The sequence below is a fragment of the Pteropus medius genome, unplaced genomic scaffold (assembly GCF_902729225.1).
Source record: "Pteropus medius unplaced genomic scaffold, Ma_sr-lr_union100, whole genome shotgun sequence".
NCBI lineage: Eukaryota > Metazoa > Chordata > Mammalia > Chiroptera > Pteropodidae > Pteropus > Pteropus medius.
In genome coordinates this window covers 3,962,511-3,980,530 of record NW_024351648.1, presented here as the reverse complement: position 1 = coordinate 3,980,530, position 18,020 = coordinate 3,962,511, and the positions used below count along the sequence as shown (strand labels likewise).

At 55.1% G+C, this 18,020-nt stretch overlaps 3 long non-coding RNA genes across 3 annotated transcripts; 2 read left to right on the top strand and 1 right to left on the bottom strand.

The window, feature by feature from the left end:
• Positions 1-2,760: 2,760 nt before the first annotated feature.
• Positions 2,761-6,998, top strand: LOC120587343 (uncharacterized). The gene is made up of 3 exons (XR_005648932.1): positions 2,761-3,043; positions 3,583-5,311; positions 5,384-6,998. It is a non-coding gene; the product is annotated as an uncharacterized LOC120587343 (long non-coding RNA).
• Positions 6,999-12,360: 5,362 nt separating this feature from the next.
• Positions 12,361-14,385, bottom strand: LOC120587341 (uncharacterized). The gene is made up of 2 exons (XR_005648930.1): positions 13,134-14,385; positions 12,361-12,565 (listed from the first exon to the last, which is right to left on the bottom strand). It is a non-coding gene; the product is annotated as an uncharacterized LOC120587341 (long non-coding RNA).
• A 9-nt stretch (positions 14,386-14,394) lies between these two features.
• LOC120587342 (uncharacterized) lies at positions 14,395-17,504 on the top strand. The gene is made up of 2 exons (XR_005648931.1): positions 14,395-15,898; positions 16,212-17,504. It is a non-coding gene; the product is annotated as an uncharacterized LOC120587342 (long non-coding RNA).
• Positions 17,505-18,020: the final 516 nt, after the last annotated feature.

Below are 18,020 nucleotides of genomic sequence, written 5' to 3'. Positions count from 1 at the left end.
ATTCCAATTTTTTAAGAGAAGCTGGAAATATGGATTTTATGTGCAATTTCCCAATAAAAATATCCTCAACGAACTGAACTCTTTCAAAAAATCTTACCTAAGAAAAACTGTAAAAGCCCACCATATCTCAGCTCATCCATGGCCTCTGCTCAGTCCGAGGAAGGCAGATTGATTCAATCTCCTACATCAGCATTCCATTGGGGGTGCCTAGTTGGCATGCGCGGCCGAGAAGGATTCTGAGCCTGAGTCTGGCCTCACGGAGAAACAGTGCTATAATCCACTAGTAATGTCGGCATCTGAGTTTGCCTGACTGGATTAGACACTGTACGTACAGAATGAACTAATCCTTGATCCCTGCTCCTCCAGGAGCTAATGCTTTAAGTCCCTACCTCGCCCTGGCCCAGAGCGTCTTCGGATTCAAGAAGTGTTTTTGGCCAGATGTTCCAGATGCTAAGTACTTACTTTCAACCCGCACGCCAGTCTCGTGAGGCAGGTACGATCACGTGCTTGTGACTGGGCCTCAGCTCCACTCCAACCAGGATCTAAAAGTCTTGCATCCTTCACTATTGCCACAAAAAATGCCCCCTCTCTGGGCATTTGGTCATTTCCTTGAGGCTTTGTGGTTCCTGGTGAAGGGACATCACACGACGCATGCTATTTTTATTTGAAAAAATCCTCAGAAAACAAAATTCTTCCAAAGCACCTTTTCCCTCGCACCCTGTGGGGCTTCTGTCTTCTCGGGCACCTTCCTTCCATCTCCCTGCACAGTCTGACCTCATTACCCTTCTCTTATAAGGTCCTCCTTATGGAAATTCCTGAGCTTTTATCTCTTTCTGAAGGAGCCATCTTCTGAGGCTTGGGTACACCCTTTAGATTCTTTAAAGCCATTTGCTTAAAAACTTACTTTATCCCACCAAGTGAACCGCTGCTCAAGAGAAGTTCTCTTGCCAGTTACTAATGATGCAGGATGGGCGAATGTCCCCGAGTGGGGACTCAGTCCTACGCTGAAGGAGGAGGGTCCTTCCTTGACTGCGTGTAGGAAAGAGTTCAAGCACGAGCCAGAGTTAGAGACCAAAGGAAAGTGTATTCGAGAAGGAGTGACGCTCCACAGGCAGAGACGTGGGCTCACGAAGCCAGAGAATGAGACCCCAAGAGTTCAAGGAATTCAGTCTACGTGGGATTCTTCATTTCTATGAACTGCAGCGAAACGTTGCTGTTTTCTTTGAATGGTCTGGGTCTGCAGCGTAAAAGGCGCAGGTGTATAATTTGTTAGTAACTTCAGAATCTTTCCTTGTTCTCAAATTTCCCCAAGAGCTGGCAGCACATCGTCCACTCTGAATACAACGTGATTTAATATTTAGTCAATTTGCATAGCGCTCATGCCTCTTCCCCATATCACTAACAGAAAATAGAACTCCCAGTCATTACGAGTTCTGTAAAGTCATACAGAGACGACCCTTGAGCGACTTCAGTTATGTGACCCAGATGTGTGACATCTATGATTTCCAGGTGGCCTTAACCACATACTGATTTTTTTCCCCCTCGCCGCATCCATATTTGCTTAGAGTTTCTTTCACCTGGTTTAGCACTTCATCGTCTCTTCTGTTCTCTGTCTTTGTGACACTGTTTTTCCCCAGCCCGATGGCGAGGAAGAGCAGATCTGATTTCTTGTCCTAGGACCCTGGGGGGGGCAGGGTACATCGCTGACTAGAGGAGAGTAGGTACAGTCTTGGAGCTTACCTGTCTCTTCCCTTGAACCCTGTTGCAGCGGACGCCTGTAAACATGCTAGGCTTGAGGATTCTTGAGCTTTCGTTGGGCACAGTCACGTACTTGGAGCTTGCCCCAGCTTGCACTGGCTCCGTGCACTTGGCTTTGCCTTCTTCTTGTAGAGGCTTCTTTATCCAGCTGTGTCAACACGTGATCTGAATAAAGACCACCCTCTCCAGGTCCAGGCATTGCCACTTGACCTTCGGCGAGCTGTTTGCCCTTCTTAAACCCTTTTCCTCACCTGTCGAAGATAGGTGATTTCTACATGAGAGGCTGTCGTGAGCTGTGAGCAGAGTAACGCACATCAGCATGATGCAAATGTTCCTTATTATGGCAGTGCAATCCCATTCAGAGATAAAGACTGAGGATCTTCCTTCCATTCTCCAATGTTGCCTCGTGGCTCTGGTTCTTCCAGGGGTCCCCTTTCCCCGAGAAAGAGAAGATGCAACCGAATACGAATGCCAAGGAATCAAATTCTTGGCTTCGGAGTTTCAAAATCGACTTTTAAAACTTATAAAAGAGAAAATAATCATGTGAACCTAGGCTTTTTACAAGAGTGGTTATTAGTCAGGGCTCTCCAGAGAAAGAAACAGTCCAATAGCATACAAGTGTTAATAATACACACACACACACACATATATGTACATATAAAGAGATTTATTATAAGGATTTGACTCGTGTGATTATGGAGGCTAAGAAGTCCCACGATCTGCAGGTGGCAAGCTGGAGACCCAGGAGAGCTTGTGTCACTCTAGTCTGAGTCTGAAGTCCCGAGAATCAGAAGAGCCAATGGTGCAATTTCCAGTGCAAATACAGAATAAGGCTGAAGTCCAGCTGAACGACCGGGCTGGAGCAATTCCCTCTGACTCGTGGGAGAGTCAGACTTTTTGTTTTAGTCAGGCCTTCAGCTGATTGGACGAGGGACATGCGTGTTTGGGAGGGCGGTGCGCTTTACTTAGTCTACCAGTTCATATGTAAATTTCATCCAAAGCATCCTCACAAACACACTCGGAATCATGTTTGACCAAGTATCTGTGGCCCACTCAAGTGGACACATAAAATCAACCATCACAGAGAGTGAAGCTACTTGAAAAGCAAAAGGTTCGCTGAGTTTCAAACGAAAAAAAATTAAGGAACCCTGAATAAATTGCAGCGTGAAATTTTTTCCCGGAAGAGTAGAATGGGAAGAGAATAGGAGAAGGATTTGAATAAGCCGCCTACCATGCCGATCCGATTCAAGTTGCTAAGGGCAAGGAGAAGAACGGGAAGAGAGAGGTCAGTGATTTCCTTTGTCCTGCCAAAATGGCTCAGGCTCAGGCTCAAGGGGAGACAAAGACGAGTCTGGGGAAATCCAAGGGTGCGGAAGCACCGGCTTCATGGTTGAAGAGTTGAGTATGGGGACATGTGAGTGAAAGAGCCTGGGTTGGTTCTCCTGCAGTCCTACAGAGATTGGGAGAGCAGCCAAAGCCTGGTGTGGCCCTGAGGTAGATGTGGCAGTAAGCAGGGCCCAAGGGATGCTGGGAGTGTGACAAGAAAACACTGTTATCAGTGGGAGACGGGGCCGTGCAAACCAGAGGCCACGTGGAGATCTGTTCCATCCTGTAAACATTGACATGAGGTAGTAATGGTTGCTTCAACTGATACCAGCAGAAATCAATGTCGACAGTCAACATCAAATGTCAATGGGGGCCAGCATGTGGTGACTCTCGATATAGTCCGGATGGGATAGGCTACGCTGCATAATAAGCAGATCCCCAGAGTAGCTTGACACATGAAACGTGGTTTCTCCTTCATTTTGTTCTGGCCCATTGCAGCTCCTCCTGAGGGGTCCACTTCCAAGTGATGACTCAGGGATCCGACATGCTTAGTTATGAACTTGACGGTGGCCCCAGCTGGAGAAGAGAGGACTGCAAAGCTTTTTATTGCTCCAGCGAAGAAATGGCAAACTTTTATCTCACCATAGAGCCCGCCCTGGCCAGAAGTGATCACATGACCCCAATCTAACTTCAAGGGAGGCTGGGAAATGTAGTCCTCCTGTGTGACCAGGAGGAGGAAATGAAACGGGACTTAGGAAGACCTGGTATTGTCCCCACCACCATCGTGAACCAGGCGTATTCTGGGCGTGTCGATCCATAAATCCTCTGTGAAACTGAGCTGTCATCTCAGGAATAAAACTCTAAGTTGCAACGAGTTTTAACCTCAATTGAGAAATCATTGAGTTCTACTGGGTTTTCATGAAAATGACGAGATTATAATTTTTGTCATCAGGGAGAGATAGGGATTAAAGACAGAAAGTAGGCTCGGGTATAAAAAGATAAATGAAATCATCTTTGCCCATATAAGAACATACATCATTACGTTATCATCCGGTCATTGCATTACTATGGGTTATGTATGTTTAGAGCTGGAAAAAAATCTTATAGCTTGTTGGTTAGCGATGGCGTAGCATTAGGCTCATGGGTTCGTTCGATCCTTAAAACAACTCTGAAGTGGATGTTATTATTGTCATTGCATAAAGGAGGCAATCCTGGCTCACAGAGTGGAACTTGTGTGAGGACACCGGGTGAGTTTTAAAATCTACTGTTATCCATTAGACCACATTAAGGTCTAATACTAGATCTGACGCTGGCACTGACTGTCCAGCCCTGAGCAAGTTACGTCAGCGCTCCAAGTCTGCTTTCTCAGCCTGTAGGAGGGGAATAGAGAGAACACCTACCTCAAAAAAAAAAAGAGTCCGCAGATTCTTTGACCTTCCTTCAGCTAAGAGGTGGGGCCCTTCCCCTTGAATCTGGTGACTTGCTTGTGCCCAATAGAATGAAACTCAGCTTCCAAGGATACTCAGAAAAAAGGCCATGTGGTTTTGACCCGGTTCCTTTAGGACACTTGCCTCCGAGTCCTTGTTACGTGTGAACTTGACCCTCCCTCCAAAAAAAAAAAAAATGCATACCTTGGAGTGCTAACCCTCAGCACCTCAGAACATGACCGTCTTGGGAAATAGGATCTTTACAGAGGTAATCAAGTCACAGGGATGATAGTAGGGTGAGCCCTAATCCAAAATGGCTGATGTCCTTAGAAAGAGGGGACATTTAGGCACAGAGATGCACATCGAGGGAAGGTCATGTGAAGACACAGAGAGAAGACAGCCATCTGCAAGCCGAAGAAAGAGGCGGGGGACAGACCCTTCCCTCATCACCCTCAGAAGGTACCAACGCTGCTCATGTCTCGATTTTGTACCAATGGCCCATAGAACCATGAGAGAATACGTTTCTGTTGTTTCAGTATGGTGATGAATTATGGCAGCCTTAGGGAACTAACACAGTTGTTATGTGTGAAGCCTGGGTCCCCCGAAGCTTCCATGCTGTGAGGAAGCCCGGGTGACATAAGAAGGCCACGTGTGTGTATTCTGGTGACAGCCGCAGCTGAGGTCCCAATTGACAGCCAGCACCAACCCCAGACAGGTGAATCTCCAGATGATTCCAGCCACCAGCTGTGGATCACCCTCTGTCCTCACATCTTTGAGTGGCCTCAGACCTCATGAAGCAGGTGGGTCCTTCCATACCCCTGTCTGATTCCTGACTCAGAATCTCAGCGTATAATAAAATCAGGTTTTTTTAGGGCAAGTTTTGAAGCTCTACGTGGCCGCGGTTTGGGAGCAGTCTCACAGCTCGTGAGACCGGGCGCTGTGACTCTGGCCTGCTCTCCACGTGAGCTCGGTGGCCTTGCTGTCTCAGAGAGTGTCTGGGTGAGGAGGATCTTGGCTGAGTCTTGTCTCCGGGCAAGCAGGACTGGCCCACGTGAGCTAGTCTCTGGTTAACCCATGAGAACTATTCAGCCTCAGAGGAAGCCCACAATCCTGAGGACGCCTTCCTCAAGCTTCTAGAGCAGGCCTGGCTCCCAAATGCAACCGTCGAGTCTCGTCTCTTTAAGGTCTAGTCACTCAGTTAAGGGCTAGAACTGTAGGTCTTGCTTGAAACTGTCCCCGAGGTCGTTTTGCTGATGGGTTTGTGTACCCACCAGAAATGCTGCTGGGCTGTAGAATATAATCTGGTCGTCTGACTGCCCGGGTGTCAATTCTGTGCAACCCACTAGCCGTAAGGTTCTGGGTAAGTTGTGTAGCCTCCCCAAACCTGATTCTTCATCTGCAAAGCGAGGACATAATAGTCCTCACCTTGCCCGGGTTTTCAGGAGACTTAGAACATTCTCGAGAAAACATGGAGCCAGGGCCTACCTAGCACAGAGTCAGCCTGCAGCATACTGTGTGCTACTACTGTTATTCATCAATATTACCATTAGCTCGTAGGGGGTTTCTCTCTTTAATGCAGGCTAGTTTAGTTCCTGGGAGAGCCCCTGTAAAGGGGAGAAGGTGATTTAAAATAACCTTGAGAATGTCAAGCTCTTTCCAAAGTTAATTAAAAAAAAAAAAAAGAAAAGGATGAATAAAGATTCCAGACAAACCTAAAGCATCATTGTCATTCCTGGTTTTATTGTTCCGAACAGTCCTGAAAAAGTCTTAGCTTTGAAGCTACAAAGGGTAGCAATTAGGCCCCTCGTGAAAGTCAGCACGGCAGGAAAGCCTGGCCGCGGGGCGCCATTTCCTTCCCCATTCTGTGGCCGCTGTGTCTGCCGCATCCCGCGCCAGCGCCGGGGCAGGAGGGGCGGGCGGGCTGCGTGGCCACCTCCTCGCGCTGCTGCAGGAAACGCTGCCTGCTGGCCCCATGACTCCCAGAAAGTGAAGGCGGATGGCGTGACTCAAAGTGAAGCTTCTCCAACCCCCACCTCGCACGCGGAACCCTGACAAGCCCCCTCCTCCAAGGTCAAGACTGAGTCACCGGGCAGAGCCCCCCCACCCCATGCTCGTGCTGGTCCCCGGTCCCACTGCGGGGAGCCTTGGTGGACAGCAGAGCATTGTTCCTGAGCCTGCCCTGTGGTGGCAATTGGTTAGAAACGACCTCTGGGCCGGCTGCTGGCAGGCTGCTTGCTGGCTGCTAAGTCTCTCTCCCGCTCCGTGCGGGGCAAGGCTTGTCCAAATATTTGGCTTGCTTCTGCTTTCTGATTCATCATGAGCAGGAACCTCTGTAATTTCATCTACTGCGTGACTCAGACACAAGTGCCCTGCACCGAGTGCCCTGCACCGAGGCCTGGAGCCGCTGGGAGGCCAGGCCCACGGCCAGCACCCGCTGCTCTGCTCCCGGCCTTCTGGGCCCCGTGAGAGGTGCGGGCGCTGTCCTCACCGACCAGCTTCAGATTAAATCTCTTTTGTCTGAGATGATTAATGGAGCCCTGAACACGCCTGAGCACAAGGGTGTGAGGTGCACTTTGTGCCTTTTCCAAGTTTTTTTTTTTTTTATGCTAAATCCATTTGCATCTCATAAATTATATTGGGTCTAAAATGAAATATTTCTGACAGCAGCAGGCAGGGTGTGGGTCCAACTCAAACATTTTCCCCTGCCATTCCCTTTCTCTTGCTCTGAGACCCTAGGAGAAAGCCTGCTTGTCTTCTAGAGGCGGTGGGGAGGCAGGAAATTGACCTAGATTCCAGGTCTGCAAGACGGGTCGAGCTGGCTGGCCTGTCTGCCAGCGGCAGGCCGGGCACAGGCTTCCAGGGTTTTGCAGGGAGCCGGCAGGGGAATGTTCTGTCTTGTTTCTGCCCTTGCCCTCTCCGCTTAAGAGTGACATGGTCGTTGTCTCCATTAAGCAGGTTTATCTGGCTAAGAAAGGACACAAGCTGGGCTGTTGGGGCCCCTGAGCCCCGCCCGCAGCCCTACCTCGTGCCCCTGGGTGTTGGGGTGTGTGATGCGCAGAGAGACCTAATGCGTTCCCAGTGGAGGTGCGTGGGGCAAGAGGAGGGGGCTTCTGAACAGCAGGGAGGAGTGAGGATGGCAGCTCAGACACTGTCGGGGGTCTCCGAGTCAGACACAATGGAGTTTAAACCCTCTCTCCACCACTTTCCAGCTTTTGTGGCCCTGGATGAGTTGCTCGCCCTCTCTGAGCCTCTGCTTCCTCATCCATCCATCCATCCATCCATTCATTCATTCATTCGTTCGTTCGTTCGTTCGATCGTTGGTTCAACGCCTGTTCTCTGAGCGCTCCCTCCGCGTCAGGCGTAGCTCCGCCCCTTGGAATCTACATCTCTACGCACGTACGTCTCTACGCACGCACGTACACGCAACGACGTGCGCAGGTGACACGTGGGATGCCTCAGCGCTGAGCGGGAGGTGGAGCGAGGCGCGGGCTGGGCCGAGGCTGGGACGATGAGAGGGCCCAGCCCCGGGGGACCGAGGAGGTGCAGGGAGTGAGGCAGGAGGGACCAAGCCCGGGGCCGAAGCACGATGCTCGGAGGCTCCCGGAGCCTGTGCAGCGCGCCGCGGGAGCTCGGGACCGGGCACTGCTGTTTTCTCGTTATTTGCCAATGTGCTGGGAGGTGGAGATGCTGAAGAGGAGGGTGAAGACAAGCGGGGAGGAAGCTGGCCTCAAAGCCAGGGTAAGGGGCAGACTGACGGCCACATTGCCATGGCGCCCGTCATTTCCCGCCACTCCACTCCGCGCTCCCTCCATTCTCAGGCGGGCTTCACTTCCCACCAGGCCCGAAAGGCCAGCCTGCTAGGGTTGCGCCAGCCGGTGTTCGTTCCAGGCCTGGGGCCCCCACGGGGAGCGGTGTGCCGTGGTCAGGCCTCCAAGTTCCCGTCTGCGACCAGCTGCTCGAGCTTTGGCCCATCCCAGTCGGCCTCAGCTGCTGCCAGGCAGGGGTGGGGTGGGCGGGGGAGGAGGCAGCGGGCCCCAGGACAGCTGTCCTCCCAGAAGGAATCTGAGCCACCGTCAGACACCCTACAGGCTCTGCAGGGAGGGGACACAGAGGACACACACGCGTATTTGTAAACGTGTATGAGTGCGGATTCATGCACACGTGGTTGAGCGTGGTTATGTGGTTTTTATTTTATTTCACTTAATTTTTTGAGATTCTGGGCAGTGGCTACTGCCTAGCTCCGTTTTATAAAGAAAGAAAAACGAGACTGAAGGAAGTCCAGTAAACAGAGCACAGAACAAAAGTTCAAACCCTGTGCCTTCAGGCGATGGCGAAACAGGGCACAGCGTGGCACAAGTTGATCCCCTCTCCTGATCATAGATTTCATTCTGCTCAAACATTTTCCCCTGAGAGAACCAACAGGAAGCGTTTGCGTCTTCCGTTTTTGAGGTTGATGGAGAGTCAACAGAAGTGGACGGAGGTGAACAAAGCCCCTTCTGGTCTCGCCGGCCACGATGCCAGCACAGTGGCTTCGTCCACCGCTTGACCCTGCCCCCAGGTCCCTGAGGGTGGCCGGCGGGCACCGTCCGAGGCCCACGGGGGCACCTCCCGCTTCCTTCCGCTTCCCCTTTTGCTTCCAGGCACTGTTTGGGTCTGCAGGTCTGCAGCTGCCTCCCCCACGGGCACAGCTTGCTGTGCTCATCTTGGTGGCTCAGGGTGCCAGGCATGGTGGTGAACTGCCGTCACGTGTGTCGGGGTGTGTCGCGGGTGGGGGTGGGGGGTTCCTTCTCGTTTTTCACCTTTATTTCCATAAGGGAAACAAAACACACCGCAAACCGGGCCAGGGTGCAGCTTGGATGACCTGTCAGCTGAGACGCAGAGTTTTCCCCAGGCTTTCTGTGGGCAAGAGGACAGACAGAGGCAGCCTGCAACAGGGCGGTTCTCTAGGCGCGGACAGACCCTCAGAGCAGCTGCAAATGGCGGCGGGGGGAGCTTTACAGAAATAAATGAAAGTGTCCTTCCATCTTAAGGAAGTTTAAAGACACCCAGAGAGTGAGATCTTAGGTTTTACCTTCCTGAAAGGCAGAGGCTGGGCACGGTTCTCTGCCTTTGTCCTCCTTTCTCTCGGGCCATCGTGGACCTGTGGTTTTATTGTCACCCGTTTTGGAAATGATGGGCAGGGTATATACATGAGTGAGTAAAATTTTTAAACGTATCTCTTTGGTCCAGCATCGAAGTAGACAAAGATGAAACGGGCGCTTAATAAACGCCTTTGGAGGCTCGTGGTTTGCGTGGGGCTGCCAAGAAAAGACAAAAGTCTGCCTAGAGGTTACACACACTGAACCCAAGGTGATCTTTGGTCACCGTAGGAGCAGTGCTGGTGCCTTGATCTGCAGCGCTGGCGCTCACAGCTGCTGAGGCTCTTCTGCCCCAAAGCCACCTCTGGGACCTGCCAGCAGTGGATGTGTCCCCTTGATCCAACTGGAAAACGGGGTGACACAGAACAACCTTGCCTTCCCTCTTCCTTCCACCCACCCCCCACCATTTTGCCAACATTGTCTTCCTTGGCACATAGCAGAGGCCTGACAGTTCTGAGGAGTCAGGGGTCTTGGGAGACCCCCCACCCCCATGAAGCCAGGAGAAGGCTGGTTTTCCTGTCCCCACACACCCACACAGTGCCAGATGTGGTTAGTCCTTGGGGAGTCGGTGACTGCAGAAGGAAGGTGAGATGTATCACAGTCACAGTGGAGAACTTGGTAGAGCTGGCACCGGGGACAATGGGTTCCTTGAGTTGGGGGAAAGATCTAAGGAAGAATTGTGGAATCCCGGGCAAAGGATAAAACAGAATGCTTTAAATATTTGAGTCGCGTTGGGGCGGGGGAGAGGTGTTATGACAAGTCAGCCACCTGCAATCCTCGCTCCTGGTTTGGGAGGGCAGCTGTGATGGAAACCTTCAAGCGAAGAGTCAAGGTCAACATGCAGGCCTGAGTCATAGCCACACACAGATGAGTAGGTTCACACAGAGCAGCCTCACAGATGAGTGACACCCAGAAGCTGCGTATGAGTCCTTGGGGTTGACATTGGAGGGTCCAGTTATCATAGAGTGATGGCCGCTTAGTTTTGATAGGGCTTAATTATTGTGATAAGCGTCCTTGGAGTTTAACTCTTTCATTCACTTGATGTCAGAGTGAGGATTTTGACCTTGACTGGATGTAGGTGGACCGGTCCCTTCTCTCACCTGTGCCTCTGGGCTCCTTCGGGGTGATCCTTGAGGAGTCAAGTCTGGTGTTTCAAAAGGACACATCTTCCTCGCCTAGGACTGTCAGGCCACTTTTGGTCGAAAGTGACAGAAGCCCACTTCACACAGGCCTATGCAATTTATTGGGAGGAAGCTGGCCACCGGCTATTGGGGAACCGGAAATCAACGAAGGAGCCCCACGGCAAAGCCTGTTCGTTCTGCCTACAAAATATTTTGTTCAGACATATTTCAAATACACTTCTCGAAGCCATTCCTCCCTCTCTAGTGCCCTGGCCTCGACCTTGTCACACGGCGCCTGGGCTGCTGCAGCACAGCCCTCCAAGTGTCCCCCACCTCATCCTTCCCCTTCCTTCCAACCAGCTGCCAGACTCATTTCCAGAACCACACAACACTGCGGCTCCCCGCGTGCACAAACCCGTGATGGCGCCCCACCGCCTGCAGAACAAGAGAATGTCAGCGTGGGACCCCGAGCTCGCTGCCTGGCTTCCCGCGCCCACTTCCAGTCTGGCCCCCAGGCTAACCTGTGCGCCTCTCACTTTGGGAAACGCCCTGTTCCCGCCCTACCCAGCTCACTCCTGTGCATCCTTTCTCAGGCCTCAGTCAGAGGGGGTCTCTTCTCGGGGGGTCCCAGGCCCCCCGGCAGCTGCGCTTGCAGGATCGCATGGCACCCCGGTGTCTCGGCTGCCTGGCCTCCTGCCTGGATGTTGAGATCCCGCAGAGCAGGGGCTTCTGCTGCCCGGAGCCCGTCGCCGGCGCCGTGGCTGGGCGTCTCCCGCCCCTCTGCTGGGCGCAGGCAGAGCCAGGAGGCAGGGAAAATCCCAGCCATTTCCTATCCTGCAGCTCCCCACAGATCTCCTTTGTCTCAGGCTCTTCCTCTCCCTGAGAGCCGGCATCTGAGCTTGGGCCAGGGCACAGCGTGGGGCCCGGGGGAGCCATCCTGCCTATTTCCGGCCCCCCGCTCTGGATTTGAGTCAGAAGATGGGCGTTTGGAGCCAGGCTTCGAACCTCTTCACAGCCCGGCGACCGTGGCCACAGCTTTCGCCTCCGCTCGGCCTGAGTTTCCTAATCTGAGAAACGAACCGATTTTTTTGTTCATTTAGCGCAAGTTGGTTCAAAGCAAAAGAGTGTCTCCCAGGCCGCCCCTCTGCCCGCGAGGGAGAATCTGCATCTCGCCTGAAGCCTCTGTTTCAGATGGCTTCTTATGAGATGAAGGCAAAAGCGGGACCTGCCTTCCTCCTGCCAAGTGGACATCGAAGTCTGCGTTCTCCACGTGGCTCCTACTGACACCTGACACGGGCGAGGCTCGCAAGCTGCAGCTCCACAGCCAGGAGGCACTCCAGCCCCGCTTCAGCCTCCACTAGCTTTTCCGTGGTTTACAAGAGGCATACGATACTGCCAAGAGGGGTGGAAGTCGAACTTCTCCCTCTGTTTCTCCACTGACGACGCAGCGAAATTCTTTTCCTCTCTCAAAACTGCTGCCGTAAGCAAAGCCGCGTTAACCGTCGCACACGTGGCAGTGTCTTGGAGGGGACCGCAGATCGGGGCTGGGGACTGGCTGATGGGAGCCTAGGAGCTGCGTGAGGTGTCAGGCGGGTGGGGTTGGGTTCTCCCCGCCAGGTCCAGCTGGACGTACACTTCCTCCCGGGGAGGATTTCATTTGGGAATTAGTCCCACGGCGGGAAAGAGAGCGAGAGTGTGCATTTGGAAACCACTGTGAAAACGTCTTTTTTCTTCTGTAAGTGAATTTCTCTGCTGGGGGCGTGAACCATAAAATGTCCCGGCCATATTTTCCAGGCTGTTTAGAAAAGGAGACATGAATGAGCCTGAGTATAACCGGCTTCCGAGAGAGCCTTTGTCATTGAAATATCTCAATAAGCAAACCATCTCGGTGCATTTAAAACAGTTTGATTTATAACAAAGCTAATGCACACAGAAGTCTTTAGACCAGCGGTCCCCAATCTTTCTGGCACCAGGGACCGGTGATCCTATGAGAATCTCATGCCTGAGGATCTGAGGCGGAGCTGAGGCGGTGATGCTGGTGCAGGGGAGCGGCTGCAGATACAGATGACGCTTCGCTGGCTCGCCCGCCGCTCACCTCCTGCTGTTTGCGGCCCCGGGGGTGGGGGACCCCTGCTTTAGACACACATCAATTATGGAGGCGAGGGGCGCCTGCACCAAAACTCTCAGGGGAGAACATCTGTGTGACGGACTCTCAGCACCGATGGATTTCAAAGGAGGGACAAGTCAGGAGGTCACCAGGGAAGGCAGCTGCCAAAATGTTCAGAACTCGGCTAGCAGTATTTCCTGACCATCTCCCCTCCTGACCTCCTGTCCCCCATCCCCACCCCGCACGTGGCTCTCACCTCTAGCGCTGCCTCCCGTTCAGCTCGTGACACCTTCGGAAGCTCTGCTAACACACGCATATCGGAAAAGCGTTCTGCCCATGGGGACCAATTTCTTTTTCCATCACCCGTGGCTTCACAGCATGAAATTAAAGGCGGTAGCAAGTAATTGCAGCGGGCGGCAGCTCCGGAGCTTGAGCTGCTGCCAGGGGACCTGGGCCGTGCGCGTCCTCTCCTCTGTCACCCCCTCCCCTTCCCGTTCTGGGGTCGAGCGAAAGGTGGGACTTGCCTTTTTCACAGAAATGAGACGGACCTCACTCTGTGAGCACTTGGCCGGTTAGCTGAGGCTGAGCGAGGTGCCACTAAGGAGTCTGGCCTCTTCAGACCAAGGTCTCCAGAAGCACAGCTCCCTGAGCCTCCCATCCTCAGGAAGCTTCTGGAGCCAGGCCCCGCCCCCCCCAGGCCTTGCCCCGAGCCCAGGGCTTGGAGAACAACATTGCCAGGCCCCTGTCCCCTCATGTTCCAGGTCTGTAAGTGCTCCCAGGAGCTGCCTCCGCCCTGCCATTACAGGTTCTTCTCTCAGCCTTGGGGTTTAAGAGGGGGAGGGCTCCTCATGGTGCCCATGGGGCCCTGGCCAGCATCAGCGGTGACATTCCACAGTCACGTGGTCATATTTAGGGGTGCAGAAAAACCACGAGTAGAATTTGCCAAAGCTTTGGAAACAGACGGTAAGAGAAATGGAGAAGTCAAGGGTGTCACCGTGGCTTTTGGCTCAAGCCGAGAAAGGATGGAGCGGGTGGAGGTGTTGGAGAGAGCTTCTCAGGGTCGGAAACGGGAGGGCTGGCTCGGGGAGGAGGCAGCTGGATTTATGAGCCTGGAGTTCAGGGGAGAGGGCCAGCCTGGAGGTAGAAATGTGGGAGGTGTCAGCTGCTTTGGACATTCCTTCCCCTACTACTTCATACCTGGCAAAGGCCCTGCTCCCCCCGGTGAGCTGATGCTCGCTCCTCTGGGTCCCCTGCCCACCTGCCCTCTGTCTCTGCGGAGAAGCAAGCTGCTGGGCAGGGTGGGGACCTCTGCCCCTTCCAGCCGGGCTCTGAGCTGGCAAGTTCTCACCCTCTGATAAGATCCCCCGGCCCACTCGCACCGGCCAAGTGTCACAGCAGGAATGTGGTGGCAGCTGGGCCCGAGTCACAAGGCAGAAACACCCAGGACACGTATGTGAGGCTGGGGAGTGCCTCATGAAAGGGAGAAGCCCAAACAGGCCACGGGGTGTGGGGGTGGGGTGGGGGAGGGGTGGCTCAGAGGAAACCAGCGCTGGTGACTCAGCCCGCAGTTCCGTTGGATGCTCCGAGTGTGTTGCCATCGAAAACAAATTCCTCAAGCAGTTTATCTCCTCGTGGAGGAGGAATAATCAGCAGTATGAAGTGGCAGAGGAGGGAGGCCATGTGCTTCGGCCCCAACCGAGTGGCCTGTGCCAAGGCCAGTGGGCAGAGCAGACAGTTCCAGGAGCACCTGCTCCCAGGATGGAGGCCCCCGTTGGCCCCGTGTAGGGGAGAGGCCCCCACACGACACAAGCCAGATCCGTCCCAACCTGAGGTTTCCGAGGGTCAGGGGCCACGAGGGAGGTAGAGGTCCTGCAGAGCTGGCCAGGGGCAGGAGGGGAGACACATTAGAAAAATGGAGGTGCAGGATTTCCGAGGCGCCTTGTGAAAATCTCCACGGCGACACCGAGCTGTCAGCGGGAAGCCTGCTGGGCTTGGCAGGGCTGTGAGGCACAGCTGGCAGGGACCTGCGCTGCGGCCGCTGGACTGTGCAGTGCACGCCCTGCCCGGCCACCCCTGGGGACCCCACATGCGAAGCCCCAACTCTCCACCTATGTCGAGGTAATTATGTTACAGGAGCTGGGTTCCCACCCCCAGCGGGGCCACTTGGGAGAACTCGTCCCTGGAGACCGCATGTGACACCTGACAGGACCAGAGTGGTCGCCACGGCCACATGGAACCACTCCCAGTGTCACTTCTGTCCCTCTGCCTTCCGCTTCGGTGGCTCTCACCGTGCCGCAGCAGCCCCAGGGAACTCGGGGACAGAAATTCTCACACCCCGCCAAGGCCTGCGCCGTCAGAAGCCGAGCAGGGCCCAGCCATCTGTGTCTAACAGCCCTCCAGGGAGTTCTGAGGTCTGATAGTTTGAGGGGGACCTACGCAGCATGGGACAGGTGGCTCCCAGCCTCAGAATCACCTGGGAGACTTTAAAAATTTCGATGCCTGGGTCTCCCCTGCCTCTGCCCAGGGATTCGGCTTTCCCAGGCCTGAGGTTCGGCCTGGGCCCCAGGATTTGGGACTGCCCCCCAAGTAAGAACCTGTTTGCTCAAGTGCTTGGCTCAGAGCTACTGCCTGGAACCGGGGGCTCAGTCGGTGGGTGGAAGCTGCAGCTGACACCCCACAGGTCTGACTCTCACCCCTGGGGAGAGATCCGTGTGCTTTGGGGGTACAGCAGAATCACACCTGGGCTGGGAGGGGTGCTCGATGATGCAGAGCCTGGGGCGCCTCCGCCAGAAACCCCAACTCGGCAGGTCTGAACAAGGACCCAGGAATGTCCCTGGGGAACTGGACAGGGCCCTAGTTCCATCTCCACCTGTCACCAGCCACACGTCCCCAGCAAGTCACTTCACACACTGCTGTCTCATCGATTGACCTGGAAGGAGCAGCTGCTGCCATAGTCACCTCAGGGCTACCCTGAGGCCACACAGGTGGCTGGGCGTGGCCACTGCGAGGGGCAGGCGCGAGGTAAGGAATCTCTGGACTGTCCCGCAGTCTGCCTGACGGTCAGTGGCAGGCTGCAGTATGAGTGCCTGGTAGGCGTGGAGAGACCCAGGGTGAGTGGGCCCCGGGGAGGGGCTGCGGGTCGGAGCCAGGCTTTGGGCATGTGATGGGGGAAGGGGCCAGGCCCAAGACCGACAGGCCTTGAGGCCTCGGGGGCCATCAGGGGGCCCCGCTTTTCCGATGGCTCCTCGACCGTTGAGACTTGGGATTCTGCGCGGCTGGCCCTGACTACGGCCGCCACAGCCACTGAGGCCGATGCAGTTTCATTTCCTTATAGAACGAGGCCACAAGCGGCGGGGCCGGCTGAGCCGTGTGAGAGGCACCGGGGACCAGGCTCCGTCGAGCTCTAGGCTCTGCCATCCTCAGAGTCACCAGACGGACACCCCTCACTTCTGCATTTGGGCAGGAAGCACAGGAAGCAGCCAGGAGACAGGGCGGTGACCGTGTGTCTGGAAGCAACCCTTCCCCAGCAGCCGGCACCCCGTCACGTGCGACTCATCGGTGAACTTGGTCCCACGAGGTCTCAGCTGCAGGGAAGCTGGGAAGTGGGGTGGCCTGGAACAAAATCCAGGAGGGGGGTTGTGGGGGGAGCAGGTGGAGCCAGCACCCAGGCTGGTCGTGCTGGAGCCTGAGACCCGCTGGCTCCACCTCTCCTGGGCCACTCTACAGTGGGGTCACTCAGATCTCCACGGGGCGTGACAGGACCTCCTGCTCCTCCCTGTCCCATGCCCTGGCCCCATAAAGCCAAGGGCATTTTCCAAGAGACCAGGCCGTCGGGAGAAGGAACTCCCGCGGGTCATCGCGGGACAGGTCCCTGTGCCCCAGAGCCCGGGTGCCCACGACATTCCTCGACTGCCCACTGATGCTCCTAAGAGTTAAATGAGGACAGGGCTGGCCTCAGCCCTGCGCACCTGCGCCGGGCTCCACGCTCAGTGCTGGCTGGGCCCCCATCACCCCATCACCACGTCCTGGGCCGCAGCGGTGTCCACCTTGGCCGGCCTCGGGGCTTCCTCAGTCAGCACTTCACCTGTCAGGAGGAGATAATCACTCTGTACCCACCTTCCACCGAGGCCGGCGGAGAAGGGCGAACGCAAGACCCAGCACTCGGCCGACCGAAACAGCCCTGGAAATGCTTCCCAGTCGAAATTCTTTTTCCCGTCTTTGAAAACAGAAAGGGAGGGAGAATGTAAAGGATGGAGAGAGGGGAACAAGGTCACCGCTTTGGTGGCAGCCGGGAGAGGAGAGAGGAGAGCCCTCATGCAAGGCTCATGGGAGGGGACAGGGGCTAGCACCGCCCTCCCCCGCCCCCAGGAGGCTGCAGGGTACATCTGAGGGGACCGAGTGGCCTAGGTGTGTGCTCAAGACCTTGTGTCACTGAGCGATTTGCAGGACGTCCCCTTCTGCTCAGTGGCCGCCAGCCTCACAGGGGCGCCAGAAGGGGGGCGGCTGTGGGTGTGACTTGATCTCATGGATGCAGGTGCGAGGAGACCAGGGAGCACCCCCCACCTCTGAGCACGGAGTCTGGGCCACTGTTGCTGTGCCCTGGTGATCTGGGGACCGTCCCAGAGACCCTGGCTTCGCCATTTCGACAGAGACCTTCCAAGTGGGAGTCATCGCACAGAACGAGCCCCCATCTCCCTCGTTAAACGCGGCCTCGCCCCCTCTCTGTTGTGCAGTGATGTGTCTCCAGGGGCGCAGGCTCTCAGGGGTCAGGCTCCGAGTTTCCCCGCTCGTCACAGCGAAGTCGTCACCTTCCCGCTGGGACACACGTGGACAGTTCCATTTTTGCATGCCTCTAACTTGGGCAGGGAAAAGAGGTCGAGCCGAGGCTGGGACTTAGGATCAGGGAGTGGGAGCAGGGGCTGTGCCTGCATCCGGGTGAGGAAAAGCCTCAAGGGGTAGGGTTCGCTTTTGGTCTTCCCGCCAGTGGGGCGGGGGGAGATTTGTTCCCAGTATGGCTGGTCCTCCTGGGAGCAGCTGACCCCACAGCGGGGGGACGTTCAGCCAAAGCAGAAGAGTCTGGCTTTGGACGCAGAGTCGTTTCTGACCCACAAGGTGAAAACAATTCATCTCTGGCATGGGTCAG